The 25,409-nt window shown below is 43.0% G+C and overlaps 1 protein-coding gene and 1 long non-coding RNA gene across 9 annotated transcripts in view; one reads left to right on the top strand and one right to left on the bottom strand.

The window, feature by feature from the left end:
- Ecr (ecdysone receptor) overlaps positions 1-25,409 on the bottom strand; it is a 189,866-nt gene that overhangs the window by 152,048 nt on the left and 12,409 nt on the right. For 5 of the 7 annotated variants that reach the window (XM_069129146.1, XM_069129148.1, XM_069129158.1 and 2 more), the window contains one exon: positions 6,715-6,752. The exons of the other annotated variants lie outside the window; for them this stretch is intronic. The gene's annotated coding sequence lies outside the window, so the exon portion shown is untranslated. The remainder of the gene's footprint in view (positions 1-6,714; positions 6,753-25,409) is intronic. 7 annotated transcript variants of the gene reach the window in all.
- LOC138188070 (uncharacterized) lies at positions 21,213-23,226 on the top strand. 2 transcript variants are annotated; one of them, XR_011175354.1, is made up of 3 exons: positions 21,213-21,994; positions 22,083-22,706; positions 22,814-23,226. It is a non-coding gene; the product is annotated as an uncharacterized LOC138188070 (long non-coding RNA). The 2 variants fall into 2 exon arrangements; XR_011175353.1 differs by having other exon boundaries at positions 22,083-22,727.

Below are 25,409 nucleotides of genomic sequence, written 5' to 3'. Positions count from 1 at the left end.
CCTGTTGAATTATTCCCCAGTAGCCTGTGTATGTAGCCTGGAACATGTCTGTGATCCCGGTTGATTCCCCCTCGCTCGTAAATTCGCTTGTTCGACGTGACGATTTCGCGAAGGCGAGGCAAGTGCACCGATTTCCAGTCTCTCAGCCACGTTTCGTTGCCCATCGTGCATTCCACGGCCCGTTTCTCGAGCGGACTGTACACTCTCGTCCCGTGTAAGAGTCAGAACAGTACGAGGAGGCGGAGGAAGAGGCGGTGGGTAACCTTGGTTGAGAGCGTAGACGAGAATAGGGGTAACATAAGGCGAGAAGATAGGTGAAATCAAGTATGTGTGTGTGTGTCTCGGTTATGCGCGCGTGCGTGTGCCTATGTGTTGGTTGGAGCGAGAAGAAGACGGAGAGTGGTTTTATGCAACGCGTACTCTCTTTTTCTCCGCGTGAACAATAACCTTAGAGCGTGACGTGTGCTCGCGCGAGCACAGTGTCACGACGCGGGTCCATGTTTCCCGTCACGCAGGTCGACACAGTTTTCTTAGCCTGTTCTTTCTACGCTATGCTGCAACTACATTTATCTAGACCCGTTCGAGGGGGACAGTTCGCGTAACTGGATCGCTCATGCACAGTGACAATTGGGTTTCGATGCAGCTGGATTATTGCAAGATTTTAGTGGTTTCAGTGAGAGATGTATATTGAATTCCTGGCGAGTAGACCGACAACTTTTCATGAAATTGCATGACTTTATTAACGCGATTAAAGAAATGAGACGTACATTAAGATTTATTCCATCCATTAAACGTTCGAACAAATATCGACGAGCTTCCGTTATCCGATGAGAGAAGGTTAGAAAGTAAGTCTTCAATTATCCTAACTCTTTCAAGGGATTGGCAGCGTGTTTTTGGTCGTGGTAGTTAGCATGGTATGTTTAGGGCAGGAGTTTGGCACAGGTGTGAGTTAATTACGGGAAAATCGCGTGACTCGCGTGATCGAGGACTGGAACAGCCGCAGGGTGCGAAGTCTTTGTATCGTGACTCCCCTCAGGAGGATCGAATAGCAATGTAATTATGTAATAAGTAACCGGTCGATACGAAGCAGGCCTCGATATGATATGAAAATGCCAACACATCGAAACGCTTGGAATAATTCTACGTTTCTTTCCATCGTGCGCAAGTCTCTCGTCACCCAGTCTCATCAACATCGGAATAACCAAAATCCTGGTGACAATCGAAAAACAGTTTCCACTATCCTTTCGCCTCTCCTCTCCCATTCACCGCGTCCAAAGGCTAAATAGAAGCAGGTAAATGGTTTCCCGCGGCAGTGAACGCACCGTCCAGTTTTATAATGCATCCGAGAGGAAAGGCGAGAGAGTTTGCGAGCGCAGTAGAGCAGTTTCGTTTGAAACCGCGGCTGTACCAGCCTCGCAAAAGCGAACGAGAACGAGAACGAAAACAAGGATAAGAGAGAAACTGAAACGAGGAGAAGACTCGCGTAAGAAGAAAAGAGCGATGAACATAAGCAAAGAGGTTAGAAAAGGAAGGTTAGATAAGGAGAAGGAGAGGGAGAGAGAGAAGAAGAGGAGGAGGAGGAGGAGGAGGAGGAGGGATCACAGAGGCGAGCACGGAGATGCATACGAGCGAGGACGAGAGTTTTAGGGGGGGGGGGCAGAGAGGATGTTCGGGGGTGGAGGGGGACTTAACGTCGTCCTTAGTTCTCGGACGGTCCGGCCTTGAGACGCAGCGACGCTCAATGCGAATACAACGTCGCCTCCTGCACCGGAAACTGCAATTCTAACTGCCTAGCTTGAGACTCGAGAAAGTCGAACGGCTGCTGGACCCACGTAAACCGATCGAAATCGACTTAACACATTTTTGCTGTTTACTCGCTCGTACGTCGCCCTGTTAATCGTCTAACTTGCCTCCTACATTCTTAATAATAATTATCGATGCGGTTGTTGCATCTGTTTACCGCGATATCTCAGAAATGTTGTTCGTTTTATCATTACAAATTAAAGACACACTGACTTTCGTAGGCGTTGCGAACCGATAAGCAAATTAATTTCCTCCATACGTTTAAACATTAAGAAAATATATTGATTAATAGAAAATCAACGATACCAAAGTACCTGGTATTTCCTGTCTTTTTATTTAAGGGGTGAGTATATTACAATACGAAATATAAATTGTTCTGGACCGATATAAATAAATAGAAAGTTAGCAAATTAATGCGTTTGTTATGCTATTGGTGTTAATGTATCAGCGAGATGATCATCTGTTCGTAACGCAATAAGAACGCGAAGGAAATGCAAGATACTTCTCTTCAATGGAAAAAATATGATATATCGTTTTCAATTAGAACGTTCGCCTCCGTTTCTCGGAATGCAGAGCGTTTTCGCGCGGGGTGACTGAGTCATCCTTGTGTAGGAAGTAAGGGCATCAGTTCGTTAGGATTCCTTACATGTCACTGGGTTACTATACTCGCATTCCGCGCATACAACGGAAGTCTTTAGTATGAAAGAAACTACTTCAGAATCTCGAGCGTCGTTCATCACACTGCACACCGGCCTGCGCTGAAGGGCTTCACCCATTGTGAATTAATTTCCTGTTTCTTTCACTAGCTCTCCGCGGCTCTGTACAGTTACATTCGATAAGATCAACCGTGTCGCGTGTCCAATGGTCGACTGCGAGCGAAATATTCTGAGAAATATGGTCCAACCTTGTATTCTTCGACTTATCGATAGAATAAAAAGATGTTCGCACGACTATTGGAAATTCAACGAGGGAAAAGTCTGAAGATGGACAAAACGCATACAACGTGTACAAATATGAAGATAATGCAAAACATCGATCGTTTCAGATCCTACGATAAATTTCAAGAAGATTTTCTTCGTTCAAATTTCGATACTCCTTTAGACAGATTGATAGGTATTTGATTAAAACCTACGTATCCGATTTTCTGATAATCGTACGTATCGCGATACGTAAAGCGACTAGGTGGCACGCTAATTATTATTACGCAATAACCAGACTATTAAACGAAGAATCAGAAGATGAAGGAACGATTCGTTCGATTATTAAAAAGTCAGTCGGAGGATCGTGTCCGTCTTATGCAACAAGGCCCTCGTAACCGCTTCCTGGAAGAGGCGCAGAATTCATTAAGGGTAATTGGAGGAGGAAGAACCGCGGCCAGGATTAACTCTGCCAAGGTCAGCTTTCGTTTTTTCGCGAAACAGGTGCATGGCAGGGCGGCGTGTGTCCAAGGTCACGTAATAGGGCGACTCGAAACACCAAGATCAGGCTAGAACCGCAATTTTTTCGAGGCATCTGTGGCCCCTCGCCACCTCTCTCCGCAACATATCCGGCACACCTTGCTCCCCCTTTTCAATCCTCCCGTTTCTAGCCCACGTGGCGTATCCGCGTGAGAAGAATCCGCGAATTTTGGTTCCTACGTTCGAACGAATTTCCTCTCGTGTTAAAGTGGAAACGACTGAACCATATTGCGAGTAGCCCAGTTGCAGGAAATGAGGTCGGAATTCTCAGTTTTCAGGCGCTGGTCGGGTAATGTCCAAGGTCGAGGAAGAGAAGCGAAGAATTAAATTTCCAAGTTCGCCAGATGAGACGAAAAATGTTTACGCTTCTAGTTTTGCTGTATTTTTAGCATTGTTTTTGGTGCGGCTGTGCTTTCGTACGATCGCAAGATTCAGTTGAGAATAGGTTCCTTCAACGTGGTGATAATTTTCCTGGCGTTTACAGACAGAAGAGCACGCGTTTCTGTGACGAGTCGCTAGACCACACATGCACCGCAGCGAATCAGAACTCTGAACGTTCTACTTAAAAGGTTAACTGCCTCGATTACGAAGAATTCAGCGTGGAAAGGAGAAAAACCAACGGCACGTGGCGAGCCACGCTTTTCCAACACTTTCCACGAAACATTAAATTTCCTCTACCTCCGATGAATAACAAAATTAATAGAAAAGAAAAATGATAATTTCATCGATGCAGTGTATCTAGTGCGCGTTTTTCTCGCCTGGCATTAATCTCTCGTATTATTACGAGACGAAAAGAAAGCTACGAATTAGTTACAGACATACGTAATAGAGGGCGACATCCTTTTAATTTTCAAAGAAAAAGGCGCGTGCCAGCATAGATTCAAGATACAAATAGGCGAATAAACTGGCAGACTGCTTGGCGAGGACTCGGACATTTACATAATTTTCCCATTCTTTGAGGAGAGGAACGGTAATGCCAGGAGAGAAATTACACTGTTGATCAAAGAAAGTGAAATTTTTTAGGCGACTCTCGTCGACGCATTAAACCTGCTTTCACGTGCCACGCGTTGCCCAATTCACGCACTTTTCTGTTGTCTCCCATAATCCTTCTCGCTCGTACTTGCTTCTGCTATAGGCAAAAGAGTAATTTCTTTCATCTTTACGAAATTGAAATTTAATTAAACGGAAGTTTCCTGAATTTTCCAATTTCAAGTTCCTCGGGAACGAGACTTGCTACGAAAAAACAGACATCGTACCAGCCTCTGGACTCGTTTTTTCAAAAAGAAGAAAAAAAAAAGAAAGAATAGACTCGTCTGCGAATCGACCGAACTGTCTTCAAACTAGCGAAAATTGAGCGTGTCAACGATACGAAAGGTCGATCTTGAGACTTGGGAGACTTGGTGTTCGCGTTGAGTAAGAATGCGAGAGCAAGGTGAACCATTTTACGCAACACGGTGAACCGCAGCGTCGCATTTTTCGCGAGGGACCGGTCGAGCCGGCTTTTCGTTCTTTCCTTGATTTTCGATGGACGTGTGCACCACGAAACACGATTTATTTATAATCGCGTCGGCAGAGAAACGCTGAAGGATATAGTATGACAGGAACGGACACAGAAAGTGAGAACGTGACAAAACAAAAGGAAAAACACTGTATACCGCTTGCCATAAATAGCCTCGCGTCCACAAGTATTTGGGCATTTGCAAATTATTCCAACAATAACAAATTCTAACCTTCGATCCTATCTCGAACACACGGACGATGGATATCGCTGATAAAAATTGTCGACAAATGAAATTGTTAATAAATAACGAATTAATAGAAAAAGATATTACATGGTACGAATAAAGCGCGAGAAAGTAGAAGAAACCGAAGACGAAGGTCGATCCCGAGGAGACGACCGATTCAAGCGTTTTAATTTTTCTTCCATGTCGCCCCTATCATTTTTCATTTATTTTCCACGCGAAATCGCCAGGTTGCCGATCGCGCCATGATAACTGCGAGCCCGCTATTACCACGAAGATATTCGGACTGTTCGCATATTTTTCAGCTACGGTGTATGTGCAGCTAGAAGGGGAGTGGGGAAAGCAAGGTGGGAGAGTGAAAGAAGAGCGAAGGGGAAGGGGACAATATGTGCAACTGCAGTCCAAGGCCAAGCGATCGTGACTGGTTTAATGGCATTCGAGTCGCAGCCTCGAGTGCAATTATAATACACTCGGGGAATGTGCATCCACCTTTGGTGCTCTGACATACACGTTCGTGTGTGCACACGCCTTCTTCTCTCCTTTCTCCGTCTCTCCTCTTTCTTCGTCCTCGCTTACCCACCCAGTGTCAGCGACATGAGTTTAGGAACGCGAGTTGTTCGCAAAAACGCACGGTTCGAGTCAGATGGACCAATAGTCGTTTGCCGATCATATTGCTTTGCGTGAACAATCAGCTGTGACTGTGACTCGTACTGAGTTTCAACTCTTTATGTTTGTAGGTGTTTGTCTTGGTGTCTCGGTTGTATTCAATTTGGCTTAAGTATCGTTAAGGCTCTCTCCTTTGTGTTTGGCTTACTGTACGTATCGATGTTTAACTTAGATTTCTACGATGGCGACTATTGGCTTACAGCTTCGCATCTTTGAAAAATTTTTTGGTGTTTCAGGCAGGTTTCTGGTCTCTATGTCGTTGGTGTTTGATTTAGATTTAGGTTAAGAATTGCATGCACGTGTCATGTATTTGGGAGTTAGGTTAGGTAGTTTCATACCTCTCTTGATCTTTGGTTTAGGTTTGTATTTTAAAGGATAGTCTCCTTGATATTTAGGTTAGATTTAGATTGACTGTTTCCTTTTGGCTTTTTCCTTTTTTTTTATTTTTTTTTTTTTTTTTGTATTTGCATCGGATGAAAAATTCAGACTTAACCTTGTCACTAGAACGATGAATTTATATTGTCAAATATTTTCAATATAAACTTCTATGCTGATTTTTCAATGGAGAAGTACTTGATTTTATTTATTTAGCAGCTGGTAAAACGCAGACCAAATATTTCAAATCGCCGTCGGAGCTTTTTAATCCCCGTTGGGGCTGCGAAATTAATTTGGACGACCAAGTTGGCGTGCAAAAAAGAATAACGAAAACGGAACTCGATATAGCGGATCGATTCGACCATCGTTCGTTTCGTTTCCGTATTTCTCAATAAATGTATATACACGTAGTTAGAGGGATAGCACAGTAGTTTCAAAAGCAAATTAGATAAGGACGAAGATAAGATTAACCCTTTGGGCGCTAGAGTTGGAGAAACCGACGGGTTGTTCAAAAAATGTTTATCTACCGGCAAACAAACGTTATTTCTCCAGAGATAAAAACTTCTGCGTAAGAATAACCGGAGACCATTTCTACCGGACGGTAGACCGAAACTTTGAAAAGAGATATAATTTTTCTTCTGTTTTAAAAATGTCTAAAATAGAAGACTCACCAAAGAGACCCGATCATTAGAAGAGCGCCAAGAGACATCTACAAAATAACAAGAAAATTATAAAGTTAGATCGACAAATTTAATTGCAATTAGAAATTAAAGATTAAAATTTCACAGTTAAATAAGATTCCGTGCGAGTAGTAACACTATCATAAGAAAAACAGTAGCTATACACTGAAGATATTACTACTATTACTGAGGCTCCAATATTTAGATCTGCAGATGATACACATACAACTTATTGAACTTTTGAACTTATTGAAGCAGGTATACCTCATAGCATCGTTGTAGGGCCAGTGCTATACAAGCTATACACTGAAGATATTACTACTATTACTGAGGCCCCAATATTTAGATCTGCAGATGATACTGGAATTATAGCCACGCACGAAAAGCCAAATATCGCACGAAATGTTTTGCAACAACAGCTGGCTACAAAGTAAACAATGGTTAAGTGAACGGAGAACAAAAATGAACTATGAGAGCTGTAACCACATCGTTACATTTACATTGAAAAAAGGAATTCTTTCTCGTGTTGCTCTCAACAGTATTGGTATAGCTCATAAGAAAAACAGTAGAAAACGTAGAAAATCTGTAGAAATCAGAGGAGTGTGAAAAATCTACGAGATCGAAAGACGACGTATTATCCGGGGACGCAAGACCTAAAGGCAGAGCAAGCGGTCGAAATTCGCGAAAACCTGTTTCGGTGTGTGCATGTGTACGTGTGTGTATATGCGTGGAACAGAGGCAGGCTGCTTAGAATTCTACGCCACGGCGATACGTTATTCCGGTTTCTCTTTTGCCAAACTGCACGCGAACTGGCGGAGTCTCGGCGAGCCTCCCCATTGGCGGGAACATGGCGCAATCAACGAGCTACGATCTGAGCGGCCCGCTCTTTTTATTTCGCGGATTAAAAAGGATTTAAATGTATCATTTGCATTGCAAAGAGTTCCGTCGTGGTCTGACGGCCTAGTCATTCTCTTCTCCACCTTTTACTCTTGGAAAAACGAACCACCGATCGCGATAATTTTTTAGGTTATGGCCGTTGAATTCTCTTTTTTTTTTCAAAAAGCTACTACATCTACTAATCTAATTATCCATATATTTCCTTCTATAAATTGCTTCGTTATTTCCTTGTGCCATAGACAGACGTAGACGCGTTTGTCTTTCTTGGAAACTGTCTTGCGAAATAAATGCAAATTTCTCATCGATATCGTAAAGTGTTTCTAAATTTCTTACTAGTTGCATAGAATATCTCCAAACGCGATACCAACGTATAACCATGATTGTTTACGCCAACTTTCCCAAATCGCCCACTAATAGTATCTAGTACTAACTAGTGCTATCGGTATCGCAACGTAAAAATTCCCTAATTTCCTCAGTAATATTTCAGCAGACATACAAATAGCGCTATAGCTACGGCATACATTCGTTCGAAATGCAGGTCTAAAATTCGTTGTCGGAACTCGACCAATCAACGAACCGAAACAAAAAGCAAGAAAAAGTTCGATTGCGATCTAGCGACCTCCCCGAGAGACCGGCCAGGACTGCAACAAGCCTCCGGAGGATATTAAAAGAAAGCGTGCGCGCGGCATTTGGCCGCCGGTTCTTACGAATTAATTGGCTTACGAAGTAAGGTGGCTTGTTGCATTGTCGTGTTTCATGGCCGTGGCCAGTACAGGACAGGACAGGACAGAATGCGGTGGCCTAGGCGGCGCGCGTTCGCAGCGACGCCGAGCGTCGGTCTGCGTGCGTGTAACGCCGCACTGCGTTCCGAACTCGCGGTAGGACGTAGAATATCCCGCTGGTATTGATCAAGGAGTGGTAGCGGGTGTTCTTGAACCCTGCTGCTCTTGCTCCCACTTTACGATGCGAGGCAAAGCACCGAGGCTCGGCCATTACCTGTACGCTATGTGCCTCGATGTGTACAGCGTGTAGCATACACCCGACATTTATACGTCGCGTCGTTTAAACCGAACGGAGGAAGGGTTCTCGACGCGTTCGTGACAACGTGCCACTTTGTCTTGCACAGGGTGAAGTTATTGGCACGACTTACACTTTGGTGCCATGGAATTAGAGAGATTGCCTTTCTGGGGAATTTCGTTCTAGAAATAGAAAGGCGAGTCTCGTTGTTCCGTGTAAAATATATGGCACATGGGAAAAATTGATTGAAACCAACCACAGACATTTACGAGGAACGGTGCAACTGATTGTTTCTACTTTGTTATAATTAAATGAAGCAGGCAAACTTGAAAAATTATCCGATACAGAATATGAATATACGTATAGAATAAAATTCATGAAAATAATAGATTCGATGTAGGGAGGTTACGATGTAGCCAGATTTAAGAAAATCGAAGCGACTATAGTCAGCTTCTCCTATACAAGGGACTGTTGGATGACTATGGATGGCTTGTAACATTGTAACAATGAAAGGGTTAAAAGAATCGACTGACACGTACTGTGGGCCGGTGTCGACTGAACAGGCAGCTCGTTCGTGCAACGATATTTATCTGTGCCACGACAAACGGCCGTAGGTGGGCACGCTAAAAGCATTTACGAGCGAACCATGATGCGTGACCTTGCTGAGACATTGCACCGGCGTAAACAGAGGCCGCGAGCGCAGTCGTGGGCGTGTTTTATAAATTCGCTCTATTGGCACGCCTTAAAGGCAGCCTGGCTTCTCGTTAAATCAACGCAACGTGACCCGATTGCGACAAACCAGAGCAACCAGAGCGTTTGCTTCGACCATATGCTACGAATTTTTCTTCCCGATGTGTACCGATAGAAAGTACCAAAAACTTACAATGCCTGTACGAAGGATTTTTCTTTTCGAAAGCACGAATTCTCGGTACTCTTTCACACGTGTCAGCGATCTCGCGCAGGATGTTTGAAATTGCACCACGCCTCCGTGAAATTTCCAATTCCTCTATCGTTTTGGAATGCCTTCGAAAAAACGAAGAAACGTACGCATCCAATTATTCCATTACCCAGGCTAACCCGAACATTATACGTAGTTTACGCCGCGATCAAGCACCGTGCTTTCGCGAGCATTAACAATAGGAATTCAATCCCCTAGAAAATCCAGCTATTTTGTAATAACAGGCTGGCCTGTTAACGGTGAACAAAACAAAGACCCGAACGGCCGATGTAATCGGGGCCTGGCTCTGACGAGTAAAAACAAAAAAAAAAAAAAAGAGGAAAACATCCTGAATAGATCGGCCATCCGCTGACGCGCAGTGTGCAGTCTCTCGGATAATTTCCAGCCGAAAGCTCGTGTATACACGCGGGAAGGTTTTTCTCTCGCGACAACGTAACAATTTCGCTCGATGATCGAGGGGTTATGCCAACGTGAAACGCTTGATTAAAGGTTAACTTGAGCAACCGACGATGCGGGTACTTGTCCGGCTGGCTAGTGATTTTTACGCGACGATGTTTCGCCAGACTAGCCACCATTGACCCTTTACGGTTACCAGCAACTTGTTAAGAATCGGTTCGACGATTCAGAAATTCCCTGTCGCGAACCTTATAGGTTAGGTTCGGTTTATCGTGCGTTTTTAAATGAGTTTCAATTCGGTATACCGTAATAGGGAAATTAACGGGTAAACTGGGTCACTGTTTAGTGAGAAAGTTAGCTGTAAGCGTGAAATGACTCGTAAGAGCCAGCGAAGAAAAGTTAATTTCACTTAGAGGCAATTTGACGGTAGATCGAATGTGACCTTTGAACGTTTCGCTGTAATCGACAACATTGGAAACAGTGGTTGCCGTGGTCGCCGTGCTTTCCGTCAGGGTATAACGTCCTCGTGCTAAAAACGACGCAATGTCACCGCGCGCGAAAATACGCGCCAGGTGATGCACGCCATTCGCGGAAATCGGTCGTACTAAAAATACCAGCGAAACGAAAGTCAAGTATACGCAGCTGTTCGAACGATCGCCCCCGTGTTTACAACTTTTCTACTGTTTTGTCGATATTAACGACTTTGATCGATACTAAGAAACCCTACGTGTTCTAGGAAATCTTTGCTGCGAATCATAAGCTACTTTATCGTTTCAAGGAACTTTTCTTGACATTCTGAAAAATTCTATCGACGTAACGAAGCCACTTCACCCGTCGTACACGGTGTAGCGAGTTTAAGCGAGGGTTCGCGACGAAAATGATAATTCGCTGGCCAAGTTCGCAGATCGGGTTCGCAGGCTGCGTTCGCGCGTTCCACGGTGCGGCATTTGGGCGAGAATTCGGGACAACGATGAAAAACAACGCGTATAATGTGCAGTTTTCCTGAAACTTGATATCAGAGGATTGGACGCGAGCAAAAGTCTGTTTATCGAATCTTCGCTAGTATTTTCTTTACACTTTGGCTCGCTTGAAATATCTTCAGTGTTTATTTCTTCGACTAACGCCACACGGCAACGTTTAAGTAAATAGTTGCGATGTCGAGACCGATCTTCTCATCCCTCGTAAGTGTCGAGCAGAAATCCTCTATCCTCGTTTCCATTTTGTTAGAAACGGACAGACTTTTCGCGTAAAAAGAAAATTATATAACAATGTAACGCGATACCTTGTTCGCGCGAGGAACAACCAAAATTACTTGAAATTTAAAATTATACGTATCTTGGTCCCGTATGTAGCAAATACTGTATCGCTAATCACTAATCGGTTTTTGGCGAGGACTTATTGTTTACATTTGTATGAGTTACTTACAGGCTGATGATATCATCGAATAATAAGATCAAAATCGGATTATTTCGATCTTTGCCCACTGCATGCAGCACTGTGCGTTGCAGGCAACTTCGTGTATTTTAGACAACTCTGTCGATCATAAAGATTCTAGCAATGCGGATTCTATAGAATCTTTTGTATCTTTTACAAATCTTTGAACGTATAGTTGCAGGTTCCCGGAAATAACAGCGTTCAAGAAATTCCAATAGCTGTGCAAATGCTGAGAAACGAAAGGCTTAACCTCAAACACATGCTGAACGAATCAACGAACACGACGATCAGTCGAAACGCGAGGCAAGAAAGAGGCAAAGTCTCAGTTAGATGAGACCTAATTACTGAGAACACGTATAACGTGGAAACGAAGGGAACAGGCCGACGAAGAGAAGAAATAAAAGGGAAAGTCAGCAAGCGAGGCAACACGCAGTCGTCTTTGTCGTTCTACATCGCCGTGGAAGAGGACGAGGATCTCGGGGAAGGCCGCAGGAAATTGCTCGGCAGCAATAACGACCCGACTATAAAACACCGAGGTAAAAAGGTGGATCGAACTGGAGAACAGCAAACACCAGGAGGAAAAAGGGAACGATCGAGGAAGAAGGTTTCCAGAGGCGGATGAAACGCGATGCTAGGATTTCAGGAAAAAGTGCAACTGAGGTAAAGGAGCGGATAGAATGGAAAAAAAACAGCCATTAACGGGAAGAGCAGCAGCGAGAAATATCAAAGATGATATTTCTTTCATTTCTTCGTCAGGGAGCAAGGGCAGAGGATGAATGAAAGGGAGGGGAAGAGTGGAAGAGACGAGGAACAGGAGGTCAGGTTCGTTTCAACGACCGAGTTTACTGGCTGAGGGTTAAACTCCGTGGAACTGATCTGGAAGCGACTGATAGTCGATAGAAATTGTCACCAGAAGTTGATATTGTTATCTTCTGGAACATTGCGAGTCCTGTGGCTTCGCTTTCATCGAGTGTCACAGTAAACAATTAGAATGATCGGTATCTGATATTTCCTAACAATTCGCTAAATTTCAAAATCTGTACAGTTGTACTAATTGTAAGAGGAAATGAATTTTGGCCCAATGTTACTTCGCATGAGTTGACAAATTCATTCCCGGGAGATGAGCGTGTTTTCTACCGACCTCATAAATATGCTAATATCGTTCATTACCCATCATAAATATGCAACAAAGCGAAATCTGTTAAAAGTGTATTGGAGCCTCGTTAATTCGGCCACCTGTAACGGTCGTTATCCTTCTCCTTCCACTGTTCGCATATTCTCATTCAACGTTTCTGTATTTCTACGTGCCAATTTATAAATCAATATTTTTATTTTTAAATGTCCCTAAACTTTCTCCAAATTCTCATTGTAATAATCGCTCCTGAATTCTTTGAAAATTATTAACGATAGCAGTCCCAAATTCACGACAGAAAACTAACCTAAATTCTCTCCAAGCTGTTCCTAAACTGATCAACAATTTCAATGCCAAATTTATATAAGAAGACTAATTTAAATTTTTCTCAAACTTCCACTAAAATACTTACCCTCGATCAAAACACACATCTTTAATACCAAATTTACCATAAATACATAACCTAAAAATTCTCTAGTTTTTTCCTGAAAACATCTATAAACATCTATAACGAATCCGAAAATATCCAACAGCCAGTACATCAGTACGAGTCCTTTTCCAGAAGGTTGAATCCATTACGGCCGAAGCACGATTCGCTTCTTCTGCGTCGTCAACTGGAATTAGGAGGAGGAACAGAACTCGCTGAGGAGAAGCGACGCAGCCACCTCGGGAAATAGACCGCGTTCCTTTACGAGCGTTGCAAACGATCCGCTTCGAGTCAATCTAGGAGAGCAAGGACGCCGACTATGCTATCGATGTCACACCACCATCCAGTCATCGCTACACTCGATTGCGCTCGCGCGTCCATAAGCCAGACACGCTAACACCATTAAGCTATCTGGCGTCGAAAATGATCGTTGCACTGAACGATGGCACGTTGAAGCGAGAGATGGTGAGATATCGATCGATTTAAGTTATTCCGAAGCGATGGTAGGATTTTCAACCATTTAAACGTAATCTAGATTGACGTCTCGTTAGAAGACGATCACCTGTGGATGGTGCGTTTTGAATAGTAACTAGGAGGTTTTTATCTCGCACTGTGACGCGTGTAAATGGCAGAGAAATATTGCGGGGCAAATGAAAAGTCGAGAGAAAATTATTTTTCCCTTTGCTCAATTTTTATTTTCGTGTAGATTCGTGTGTAAGATCGGTTTTGGTCTATCGCTACATACCGTGATAACTATATATGGCAGAAAGGTATCATGGCTCCGGTGAGACCTAACCTAAAAATGTGTATGAAGCATTTTTAGCTGTTAATGTAATTTTCAAGATTAATGTGAATTATTTATTCTTAAACGAGCACGTACATTATGTTAAGAGTGTGTATATTATTAATCATTTTTGGTTCATTTATGTCGAACTATGGCGCATATAAAAGCTAGAGAAGCATTAAGATGAAAATGAAGTTAACCTAAAGATTGTATACGTATGTGAAATACTTATTTCTTGATTTAATTAAAAACATCGATTTTTATTTTTAAATAAATTTCCGTAGGCCAGATTATTTCTCGTCGCGTCTAGTCTTGACGTCACCTTTCAAGCACCATCACGCTTTTGCTAAATGATACAAGTCCGAAACACTAGATACTCTGTCTGTGCGTCGAATAGTGTGTTCAGACGATGTTGATCGTCTCGTTCGAGAGCATTTTTCTGCGGATCGTATGTGCGTAAACGGTAGAAGGAAACGTCGGTTCGTTCCTGCCCGTACAGTACATCTCTGGTATCAATGGGGTTTTTGCGCGTCTGTTGTCATAGAAACGGGTGTGCCTACCCTGTCGAGCGACTCGAACCATCCCCAAATACCAGCCTCGACGCCACGTGGCCCTGTACCGAAAGGGGAAATCCTCGTGCGTACACATGGAGAGCGCAGACCTCCAGCCTTCCATCGTTCTTCGTCGTTTGATGTATGTACACCAACCGGGGAACCATGGGAACCTGCTAGATGCTGCTGATATATTGACGTGGTTACGATTTTGAAAAACGTACCGGTTATGCCACACAGAGCATTGTACTCGACTATCACACGCGCGACCTATGCATCGTGTTCCATTTGGTTGCTTTCAAATGGTTGATTTTGGTCCGGTTTATGATGGTTGGTGGTTTCGTCAGATCAGATTGGAACATTTAACGAAATGGAAGAAGATAAGGCAGATCGATGTTTTGTATAATTACAGATAATGTATCGTTCAATATGTGCCCAAAATAATTAGAAAATTATCTTAAGCCAAAAGTAAATTTAAGGCAGCTCAAACTCGATCAAACTGCGAACCTAACCTAAATATCCGCTTCCCATCCCAACAAACGTACGACTAACACTCGGCTGGCTTTCGTCCCAACTACTTTTCACTCAATTCGATTGCCAAACATTAAAAACGCTCTGTACAGGCAACCGGCCGAGTGCACTTCACCCAATTAACGTTTTTGATGGGACCAATTTAAAGATCCAGCCGCTCTGTCATGCGCTCGCCTATGTGTTTATCCTCCGTGTGGCAATGGGCGCGGCGTGACACAGTGTGAAACTCGATAGGTCCGTGTTCCGCTCGCGTTTCTTCGAACCGTGTGTGCATGTGATCCGTGGTAATTACCCGATATATATCCAACAGGCTAGTCTACGCGCATCATCTCATCCATTTCAGAGAACGACGCAATTTTTCCACCCACCCTGCTGTTAAATGGTTTCGGTGCTCTTCCTACACGTTCCACCAGCTTCTCGTTACGAGCTTCCCCGAGTTTCTGCAACAACCCTATCGCGTCGTTTCGCTGTTTGCAGCCCGGGTTGAGTGCCGATGCAAATAATCCTCTCTGCTGTTGCCAAGTTTCACGATCGAATCGTTGCTGCCAGGATTTATTGGTTGATCGATGAGAATCCTCTCGATTCTGTATCTGTTTGAACGAGTAGTTTGGTGTTTGGTGAATTCGAGACGAGTTATGGATCTTTCGTAGCCTGGTACATTTTCCAGGGTCTATTAGGAATTTTTATTGGGAATATTAGACCTCGAGCTTATTAAATCTCTCTATTTACTTGAAACAACCTACGCATTTTCCTTGTTGTCTTTCCCTAATACGTAATGTTTATTTAGCATAGCTGTAATTTCACATAAGTAGAGTCAAACATAATCAAACGCATTGCACTACATCAAAGTTTGGGTCTAAACATAGCTAAGCACGAGGGAAGGGCAGACGATCTAATAGTCGAAACACGTACAGTTTGTGTTCGTTCACAAATTCGTATTCGCTATCGATTTACAATGCACAGAGATTTATTACACCGCTGCTGCTCCCTGAAACCATCCACAATTACAATTCACCTTGAAATCCCTCGAATCCCTAACATAAACTACTTTAAAGTATCAGCGAATTGTAAATCCCCCGAAAAAGAAGCGAGATCGAGTCTTTACTTGGCGAGCTCGAACAAAATCATTCCAACAGACAGGATCAACGGAGAAGCAATAAAATTTCAGGCCAACTACCGTAAGAACGAGACTGGCAGGTGTAGGCGTAGCGCCGAGGGGAGTGTATCGATGGTGTTGGAGGTCCCGAAACCGGGGTTGTTAGCCGGCGACGACGATTCGAACCACGTCGTCGTGGCGACCCACGCGTCGGACCTCCCGCGAGGTTCTCAACCTTGTTTACATAAATCATCAGAAACGGTCTGGATGCTCGACAGACACGGCTCTCGCTTCGTCCTTCGGCCGATCCAACGACCCCGTCTCGAATAAACCCAACCGCGAGAATAAAAGCGTGCCGACAAAGCGAAGAAGGACGTATACAAGGCTGGTCCACGGTTCTGAACCGAGTTCAACGAGACTAACGGAGCAACGGTGCCTGTAAACCGAGAAGACAGGGGTTTCATGCACTGCATCCGGTTTAAAGGTACGTCAGAAAGATTTCAAAGGATCATCGGGATAGTGGTTTGGTCGAGGTCTATTTAGGATTTCTGTCTGGAATATCAGGCTTAATTACACTGTGCTTCTCCGGGTTTTGATGACACTTGGCAACCAAGTCTCGAATCTGCGAGCGAGGATTCTTCAAAATTCCTATGCTGCAGATTTTAAAACAGAATTTTTAGGTTAGCTCTGCTATTGGCACTGACATTACCTGTGCAAGCGAAGCTTTTTTTCAAATTCCTATTCTGACAGTGGAGATCTCTCTTGTAAATTTCCAGATACCTCTAGTTTCTTAATGGTTCAAACCAATTAGACTAATTGTAAGAGACAATAAACATGAAAATAAATTCTCAATTCGGATACGCGGATAGAAACAGCTCTTCGTTGAATATGAAAGAGGCTAATAAGTAAGCAAAGCAGTGCATAAAAGCAAGGGGAGGGGGGGGGGGACACGATCGCATAAAATATCGCTTGTAAGGCGCAGTGTCTGAGCTATGCAACGACGGCGGACGGGCTGTGGCACGACGCAAAAAGCCATCAGGGAAAGGACGCGGGGCGTGACGGTGAGACTGAAAAGAGGATGAGAAACGAAGCGACTGGACGATAAAGAAGCGGCTAGAACCACGCTATCGCGCTGGGACGTTTTCGCAAACAGTGCTCGAAGACGTTTCGTGCAACCGGTACACAAATAACACGAATCATTCGCATGAAAGACACGGCGCTTTCACGGCCCGCCCTAAAAATACGCGTCACCGCTCGACGATGCGTTATTTTCGCGAATATGTATCCTGTTGCCTGTCGTGCATAACCTCGATACGAGCCTCGTCGAGGCTATGAACAATCGTTCGATTGATGATCCGGATCTCGTCAACTTGAGGCTCTGTGTGTGTATGAGTGTGTACTTTGGAAAGCTTATTATGACACTTTGGTTTTATTGGGTTTTAAAGAGATATACTGCGTTTATGGCATCACAGCTTGCTATCTGATCTAGGGATTTTAAAAAAGTTACGGGTAATTGGTTATACGAGATAGGTTATACGAGGCTTGTGTTACGAAAATTACGAAATGAGGTCAACTTCTCGCCTAACCTACCGCTAACGTCAATCTCAAAGTCAGTCTTTTATCGTTTATTGAATAACAAAAATTTGGTAATTTGCCAGGTGCGTTTATCTTCTCGATGATCTTACTAATTTCCGACAAAGAAATTTTTCTAAGGTAATGACGATACCATACTAGGCGATTCTAACCTAATTTCTTATTGAAATTCTATAAAACTTGTACCGATCTGCAGCTGCTTCGTCGATATCGATAAGTATCTATACGCATTCCTACATTACTTTCAAATTAGCCCAACGTCGTCCTAACAATCGGATTAATCGGCTCGTTACAATGCTAAAATTTCCCATAAATACCCAAGAACCTTCATAAATCACTGCATATATACTGCACGCTATCTATCGCCTAATCCAACCATTCTATCTCTTTCTCTCTCTCTCTCTCTCTCTCTCTCTCCCCCTCAAAACCCTATCACACCTCTACCAACCTGCTCTCGTCGTTGCCGTAGCCTCGCCTCATCTTAACTAGAGAAAAGTGTCGAGGAAAACTCGGACTAGCCGATGGTGGGGGAGTGTAGTGGGCGATACGGAAGAGACAAACTGATGCCAGGGACCTGGAGGATCGGCGTACGGAGTGCAGAGGGCGCGTCGGGAGGCAGGAGGGCGCGGTCTTGCACGGAGGGCAGCGGAGGGAAATCGTGGAACGCGAGAAGGAAGGGGCGTCTGCGTCTGCGACCTTGGTTGGGGTCGCTCCAAGGTCGCCAGAGTGCCTCCTACCCCGTGACTCCCCTCTCTGACTGCCGAGACGAGGCTGTGCTCTCTTCCCTCGTCACCCGATCGGCGGGCCTCCGCTTGAAACGGGACCGCAACTGCGTACGCACCGCACGCGGCACCGCCTCGCTCTCTCTCTCTCTCTCTCTCCCTCCCTCTCTCTCACTCTCTCTCTCTCTCTCTCTCTCTCTGTCTCTGCCTTTGTGTCTCTTTCTCTGTTAGCACGAGCCTGTGTATGGTGTCGCGAGATCAATGCCAGGGTCAATGTCACGGCTACCACGGAGCTACCGTGTGCTGGGTCGCCGGGTTTCGGCCAAGCCCCGGGCACCCTTTCCACCACATGAGACGCGTCGGTCAATGAGCCCCATCATCGCGATGACCTGGACAACTTTTCGTGGCTTGTTTGCTGTCAGGTGAAAAAGATCGTTTAACGCGATTGACTATCACGGTGGCCATCGGTGGTACACGTTTTACCACATTTTTCACAGCGATTACAATGAAATAAATTTCCTGAACTGAGAAGTATTCGACGACGCGAATTACTTAGATAACACCGTCGGGGATAAAGTGCGTGAATATAGTAGGATACTTTGTGGCTGTAAAGAGAATCTTCCCTTGAGGAAAAATATGTAAAATTCGGAGGCTTTGGATACGGTAACGAGTGTTTCGAAGAATTTTCAACGAAGAATATAGAAACAACGATCCAATAGCCTGGTGGTTGGATGGCGCGCATTGCCAAGCAGTTACGCAAGAGCGAAGAAGCAAGGAATAATTAGGTTTGGACGGACGAAGCCCCTTCGAGGACTCTGACACCCCTACTTGGCTACCAGAATCACTTTAAGCCAACCTTTCGAACTTGTTTAGAAAGTTTTACCAGCGTAAGCTTGCACGGTATAGCCAAATATTATTTTTAGAATCTTATTGCTCGGCTTTAAAGACAATCTCCCGATAATTTGCAGAACAACGACCTTCTGTCCGACGACACAAGCGTTCGTATACCTTTTTCCGCGTGTAATTTCTTCATTCGAAACATCGCGTTTCCTGGAAATCCTGAGGCAAACATTAGAAACTGGCTGTTGAGAAGCTCGATAAATAAGTAAACAGGACTAAGATTCCACGTGCACGGAGCCATCGACCTGCCGCTTTTCTTACAAAAGAAACTTGTTACGCTCTGTCTCGATCTTATCTTCATATTGTTGTGATTCGACAATAAATCTTATCAATATGTGATATACATCGAGTGTTTCCTGTTGTTGTTCCCATACGGTTCTTTTGAAGTAACTCAAACCACTTGACAAAATACGTATATAATAAAAAAGAGGAGTAAACTGAATTTTATGAATCGACTTTTCTCGCTGTCGAGTGGTACAATTTGATCGAACGACGAACTATGATACTCCTATGATAGGAAACGATAATTCATTAATTCACTTCTGCTTAACTAAATATACTTTATGTTTAAATGGCAGAGGAAAAAATTAATAATGGCAAGTATAAATATAAGATAAAAGGAATTATATCGTTTGCATTGAAAACTGTGAAATGTGAAAATTGAAAGGATAGTGGCGGTAACGCGTGGCTGTTGATTCGTTAATTAAAGAAATTTCAACGCGTGTTTCCGATCACGAAGCACCGTGAGCGGATTCGTAGAGTGAACGCTCTGATAAATTCGCAGAGCCGTGACATTGACACCTTATCAAAGAACGGTTGCTCTTATCTGGGCTGGTCGATAACACGCGTAAAGAGCGAACGTTCTCGTAAAATCTCGAATATCCAACCGACTGTCGTAACGTTAAACCAGCGTAATTCAATTTCTAATAAAATCTTGATGGAATGGAAAGCCGAATGGAAATGCAAACAATCGTGAAATATACTTTTCCTTCGTGAAGTGTATCCGACCTGAGAGTTAAAAGGTTATTTCCTTAGAGTATTTCGATTGGGAAAACTGATTTTTCTTGTACGTTGTGCAGAAGGCTGTATATCTTGAAACATATTATACGGTATGTTGGATAGGACATTTGATAGAAAATTTAATAGGAATTATTTCTATATAAGATGCTTCCTACTTTCCTGAAGAAAAAATCCCAAAGATAGCCAAGTTTTTTTTTTAAATAAATAATTTAAAGCTTCTTTCAACGAGTAGTAATATAAATTAATCAGAATTTTCTCGTGAGTTATGGAAAATTATATTTTTCCAATGAATACTATATTATACCAAGGTATTTTTCGCTAGTAGAATAAACGCAGAAGTAAGTCACTTTCGAAGTGCAGAACGAGACGCTTGATCTTGAGAGCTGACGTCATTTCTCGCCGCTATGTTAAGTGATTATTCCTAAACAAGCCAGAAATAAAGGGGTATAATATACGGTTCACAGCTTATTGAACAATTCAGAACGGTTCGTGCATCGGCCGCCTGACGTAAGTGTATTTACATCGGCTTTTCGAAAAATACGAAAGCATTTAAAAATACACGATCGATCGCGGTTCGTGACCTTTCCCTAATATCTCATGTTTCGTTTGGTCGTTGTCAGCGCCAGGTATGGAAATACGAAAGGACAAAAATTCACCGGAATCTTCCTTCGACATTCCGTAAGAATTTTCACGCTGTCGAGAAAATACCGAGGAAAATGAATTTACCATTCGCCTGCGAAACACCGTGATCATTGTACAAAATTTACCTCAACACCGACGAATATTACAAACTCAAAAGTAAAATAAAAAATTCCCTAGTATATAATATCGTGTTTATGACGTATAGTTCGATCTAATTACCCGAAACATCGAGCAAAAACTGAACCAAGAATCTTATAGTCTAATAACCTTGAATGTTAGAAACACGATCGAACTTGAAATTGAACGACCACTATACAAAATATAACAACGTCATAATTTTCATAACAACGAATAATGGATTACAGAAATCGAAGCTCGACAACTGCTGACCTTTCCATGAAGAATTGCATTAGGACGAAAAGTTGCGGAATGTTCTTCCTATTAATCGAAAGCACGCGATCGAAGAGGAGCAAGAGAGGAGGGCAACGAGTCGCTAAACAGGCGCCACGATCGTCCTTCAACTCTCCACAGCGAGAATGAACGGGTTCACGGTTCACCCCTTCTTTCTATGCCAGTTCGTGGTCACCACGTTCCCCTTTCTCCCTCCGTCTTCCTCGACCGGGGTATATTATGATCTTGTCCAGAGGCAGACGGCCTACAGACTTAACGATCGATAGAGCTTCCCCGTTCCCGCCTCTCTTCTGTAGAACGTTCTCTTTCCCGTGTGCCGCGCCGCTTGCGCTTCTACCCCCACCACCGGCACATTCTACCTCTACGCCAATCGGCCTGCGCCAGGCCAACGATGGCGCGTTACACGCAACGCGCTCACAGTGGCGTCGACGCTCGATTTAAAATATTTGCTACGTTGGCCGATTTTAGTCGATGAAATACGAAAAAGTACACGGCTCCAACGTATCCGAACGCTTGCTAATTTTTTATTAGATATATTTCAATTACAAAACTACGGTCAAATCAAGATAACACGATTTTCTTCTTCGTGATCGTATAATTGTATGTCACAAGCCAAGTAAACAGATCACAGTTGAAAGTCAATACGAACAGTACTGCGCTATACGTGGTATATGTGTAACAATAAAATTGGCAATTAACGAAGCTTATTCGACTATCGTATGACAACTTCTTTATCTCCAGATTGTTTTTTCTTTTTTAAGTAAGTATTACGCGTGTGTCTAAATATCATAATTCTTGTTTCTTATGGCGATCTTTAACGTTTTTCTTCCCACTAATAATTTTCACAGCTTCGTAGCTATTACCAGGAAAATGTTATACAGAAAATTGTTACTTTTGACAACGTTTACCGGAAGGTAACCTAGGCGATAGAATATGGATCTGATTCATTATTTCGGGCAGCACATTGGTCGAAAGCGTCGGATGTTCAAACAACAATCACATGGTGACTGAGAGGAAATCACACAGCAAGTGAGCGAGGGAGTGGGTACTGCTCTTGCATGCTCGCCTTGTCCCGTCTGTGTCATCTCGCTAGCCATCTTCTCGTATCGTCAGTGGCTCGTGAAAGTACTTGAACGCTTGCTAAAATACATTATTTAATAAACTACTATAGAGAAGTTCCACGTCTATAAATCGGAAGCAATTTTGGATACACGCCCACAAGTCCCCCACCCTGTGCGAACTCGGTCTTGGAAGAGTATTTTCGACCAATCCAGACCTGTCCTCGCGAAAATATGGCCTAGGTCGGGGATATCGCAACCGCATCACGCGTTTGCATTTCTCCAATTCGATATCTTATCCTCAAACTCCTCTGTTTTCATCCACCCCGAAGGAAAAATAAGGGACACGCAGGGTAAACTTTGTTCACCTGACGGGACAGTTCTTTATCCTCATCAAGATGTTATTGTGAATTTGTATGTATTATTATATTGTATGTATGTATTATTTAAATATGAATTTTGTATTACGAGTGAAGTGTCTCGAAGGTAAATTCTATACTCTTTTTTTTTTTTTTTTTTAGAATTTGAATGCAAATGGAAGACAGAGTACAAACGATACGAGCATTTTATACTAATAACAAGAGCTTTACGTAACGAAAGGCTGCATTCGCTAAAGAACAGGGGAAGCTTCTACTTTATTTATTAAATAAAGATTAAAAGGGTGGGGAAGATAAAAAGGTACGATACAATACGAGAAATCGATCTTCCAACATCAGACGGCTTATACGAAGACAGAGGAAGTTTCTTTCTACATTGTACTACGAAAATAACCCTCTGTAATGCCACGTAATTTCCAACTTATATATCCATATACATATAGATATACGTACATACGTACGTTTATTGCGTTTCGTTTCATGCATATCATAGCCCCATTCTAACTTATTAATAAACATGTATAGTACGATATAGTATAGTCATGGTACATAGTACACGGTACATGGTACATGGTACACGGTACATGGTACACGGTACATGGTACACGGTACATGGTACACGGTACATGGTACACGGTACATGGTACACGGTACACGGTACACGGTACATGGTATATGGTACACGGTACATGGTACACGGTACATGGTACATGGTACACGGTACATGGTACACGGTACATGGTACATGGTACATGGTACACGGTACATGGTACATGGTACACGGTACATGGTACACGGTACATGGTACATGGTACACGGTACATGGTACATGATACATACGTGTAATACTCTGTAGCGTAGTTATCATAACACAACTATGAATCTTTCTTCTTTACTATAAACCGTACGCTTTTCTTTGCCACTGTACATAAAATATTTCTATCACGAGTCAGTGTACGTAACGAAATGAATAAATTCACGAAGAATTAAAACCCGATTCGAATCAATTTGCTTCGACTAACGAAACGATAGTAAGCCACTGGCTGTGGATAAAAATGCAGCTTTCTGTGGATTTGATATAGCGATAGTTATCGACTATGCGAAGCAAAGTCGGTCGAGCGTGGCGTCGCGACGCGTCCAGGAACGAAAGCGCGTCCGGGTTGGCAGCAGAAAGGGAAAGAGGAGCAGTGAGGGAAAAACGGGAAGGCTGGCGACACAGTGGCACCGGTGCAGCGGCCGAAATTTAGACCTGGCCCGTGGGGCGTCGCGACGCCTAACGCGCGGCCAACTGCACTACCGTCAGCCGCGTTTATTGATCGACCCGATGCAACCAAGCTGGGCCACAGCTGGCCGGGCTTACCTCGTTCGTTCCTTACAAGTTCGAACCGTCTCTATGCCGCGCTGCCGACATCCTCGTCTCTATATATCTACGCTCTGTTTACTCCCCGTCGGGAGACCTATTTTCGAACCACCCAGCGCCAATTATCGGGATCCACGATCGAAAACACGATCCTTCCCTGGACAAGGTTTTTTTTATAAACAAAAGAACGGACAGAATTGGCGGTGGTCAGAAGTATCGTTGAATTTATCGAGCTTTGATATTTGTGAATTTGTCACCAGGTTTGTGAATCTTTCGTAGAAAAATTGATAAATTAGATATTGAATTGAATTGATAAAAGATTTATAAATTAGAATTTAGACAGATTTTCGTGAATTGTCAAAGTTGCTGAATTTTGATATCCGCGAACTTCTGTTCAATTATCGTTTACATGGTAGGAATAGGAAAATTGATCGAGTCTGTGTGCGAGTTTTGTCGAGTATGTTTGACCATGATCGATAAAGGAGAAATTTCAAGGCAACCTTTTTTCATAGAATTACTGCAATTTGGAAAATGTATTTTATCGAACGATAAATGCATCGTTCTTCGATTGATGTTTTGTTAGCATTCGAGTGCTTCTCTGTAAATAAATAAAATCCGAGTGAAATGCCTGGGCAATATGCTCGATTTTTATCAAAGAACGTGATTGGCACCGAAAACCGTGAATCAGAAAGAATTGCGAAAAAATGACACGGTTTTACTCGGAGCAGTAATAATGGCACGTGTTCGTTCAGAGAATACAACGGTTGCAAAATAGAGAAAACGTTTCAATGGAGGAGTTTTCCAGTAGTATAGGACGCTAGTGTCCGACTATACGTGCGTTACTACTGTAGAGCAGAAATCTATTGTGAAGTAGAAAATAATCGACAATGGCAGACTCGCTGGTGGCTGACTCTTATAGACCGCTTCTACTTTACGATTCCTACGCACTGCGCGGCCTTTATTTTAAGCTCTATAACTGGAATCTTTTTTCGTGAAAGAAAGAAGAAAAATGACCAACTTAAAGAGAATGTAACGCAGATTACGAAATTTGTATTTCAGGAAAATGTTAAGCAAAGTTGAAACATCAAACAATTTTCATCGAAAAATCTGCGTGATTTCAAAGGATTTTAGAATACGTTATTTTACGGTAATAAAGACGTTTATTCTTATTTTCCTAAGTGATTTTTCAATCGCAATATTTCCTGGAAATTTGATAACCGTGGAAATTTTTTTACTCTAAATATCTCCTTCCGAATATTTCCCAAGAATTTCTCTAAATATTTTCTCTCACTCCGAACACCTTCTGAGAAGCCTCTTCTTCTAAGTGTTTTCTGTCGACTTCTTTGTGTATTTTATTATTCTGAATATTTTCCGAGTATT

Source organism: Bombus flavifrons, chromosome 16, assembly GCF_040668555.2.
Source record: "Bombus flavifrons isolate JBK064 chromosome 16, iyBomFlav1_principal, whole genome shotgun sequence".
Taxonomy (NCBI): domain Eukaryota; kingdom Metazoa; phylum Arthropoda; class Insecta; order Hymenoptera; family Apidae; genus Bombus; species Bombus flavifrons.
Note: the sequence above shows the minus strand (reverse complement) of the source record. Positions and strands in the feature narration are given on the sequence as shown.